This window comes from Penaeus vannamei, chromosome 18 (assembly GCF_042767895.1).
Source record: "Penaeus vannamei isolate JL-2024 chromosome 18, ASM4276789v1, whole genome shotgun sequence".
In the NCBI taxonomy this organism is placed as follows: domain Eukaryota; kingdom Metazoa; phylum Arthropoda; class Malacostraca; order Decapoda; family Penaeidae; genus Penaeus; species Penaeus vannamei.
This window is the reverse complement of record NC_091566.1, coordinates 12501-15000: the sequence shown is the minus strand read 5'-3', so window position 1 is coordinate 15000 and position 2500 is coordinate 12501.

Sequence of the window (2500 nt, the reverse complement as noted above, 5' to 3'; positions counted from 1 at the left end):
TATATATATATATATATATATATATATATATATATATATATATATATATATTATATATATATAAACAAAAACAAAATATTAAAAATATAAAAAATATAACAACAACAAAAAGAAAACAAACAAAACAAAAATTTAAAATGAAAAAAATCATGTTGAAAAAAACACCCACATATATATATATATATAAATATATATATATATATATATATATATATTTATATATATATATATATATATATATATATGTATATATATATACATATATATATATATATATATATATATATATATATATATATATATATATATATATATATATATATATATATATATATATATATATATGCATTCCTATACACATATGTATATAAATATATATATATATATATATATATATATATATATATATATATATATATATAATATATATATATATATATATATATATATATATATATATATATATATATATATATATATATATATATATATATAATCGATCTGCCCAAGCCACGACTTCCTAGGTCGTCCCACAGACCTCTTCCACCCAGGTTGAACAGAGATAAGCTGGTGGGCAGGATCATCCTGTGGGAAGCAAGCCAGGTAGCCGTATAACCTGAGTTGGCGATCATGGATTGTGCAGGTAACAGGTACTGTGCGGTGCAATCGTAGGTTGGACATGTGGTCCCACAAACATGATCCGGCGCAAGGACCTATTACAAAAGGCATCAAGTTGAGACTCCAAGGCGCAGGATAATGTCCAGGTTTCACTACCATAAAGCAAAACTGGCATTATCAGGGCCTTGAAGACACGTAGCTTTGTCCTTCTGCACAGGTACCGGCATCTCCAAATACTCTTGTCGGGAGAGTTTGTGACCCCTGTTGCCAGGCCAATCCGTCTGCTGACTTCCTGGTCTGACAGCCCAGAGTCATGTATTACACTACCAAGGTATGTAAAGCTCTCTGTGACTTCAATGTCCTCGCCGCAAGCACATACTGACCGATCAGGTTCTCCTAGCAAGTCCCAAAGTCCTGGATCTTGGTCTTGGTCCAGGAGACCTCTAGACCCCAAGGGCTTCGCTTCATTGCTAAATGCATCCAGAGCCCCCATTAATGTTTCCACTCAGACTCAGATAGAATAGCAACATCATCAGCAAAGACAGGGTCGGTAATCTTGATATTGCCCAGTGTTGCTCCACAATGACTGAACAGTAGCTCTGCCCGTTATCCAGTCCATGGAAGTGTTGAAAAATGTTGGCGCTAGGTTACAGCCTTGCCTCACTCCTCATCTAACAATAAAGAAACGCAACAGGCCCCCACCACACTTTACAGCACTTTCAGTACCACTATACAGGCTTGTTGGAATTCCTCTCAGTCTCTGGATCTCCCAGAGTCATTTTTGATGCACTGTATCGAACGCCTTCTTGAAGTCAATGTAGGCTGCAAGTAGCCTATGACCAAACTCAAGATGGCACTCAAAGCGCCAGGATATGGTCCATTGTGGACACCTGGAGTGAATCCAGATTGCTTCGGCCTCTGATGCTTCAGTGGGTGGTCTCTGATGCATCTCAGGATGTGGGTGAGAACCTTGCCTAATATACTGAGCAGTGTGATGCCTCGATGATTGCTGCAGTCCCATTGGTCCCCCTTCCCCTTCCAGAGAGGGATGACCACACACCTCAACAGGGCAGGGGGAAAGGTACTGGACCGCCAGATGACAACCAGGATTGCATTCAACCCCCATGCCATAGGTTCACCACCCGCTACTTTATTCTTCAGCTTGGAGATCGCCAACCTAACTTCAGTTAAAAAAGGTGGATCCTCACTGATGGGTGGGTCCGGCAACGGAATCTCGGCACTACTCTCATCCAAGTTAACTGTTGGGGGTCAACCTGGTACAACTGCTCGAAATACTCAGACCAACACTCCCACACCGCAACAGGATCTGAAACTATCTGGCCACTTACTGAGCGAACTGCTGCCACCTGTAAAGAGGGCTTGGAGTTCAGCTTTCTCAGGGCTTGTAATGCAGGAGGTCATTTAAAGAGAAATAACCTTTGACCTCAGCAAACTCCTAATAAACTGTTCCTTGTCACTTCTTAACAGCGACAGTTCTGTGCACCTGAGATCGGTGTAAACCCTGATCCCCTGTCAGAGAAGTTGTACAGCAAGCATCTGCAGCTTCCAGTGTCTCCTGTGATATAACATTCTGTCTTGCTCGCGGGTGTTCACCAATCGATTCTTGAGCTGCATCAAGCATTTTGCATTTGAAGGTGTCTCACAGAAATACAGGGTCTGTCAGATTATCAAGTGCTGTGAAACGACCAGAAATTGCCTCAGCAAACCCCTGGGCACACTCCCCCTCTTTCAGCCTGTCCAAATGAAACACCCTATGGTTATCATTGGACTGGTAGGGAGTTTTGAAGTGGACCCGGAGGGTAGCCACAACCAGGCAGTACCACAGAACTCGGCACTCCTATACACCCTGCAGTTCTGGAGG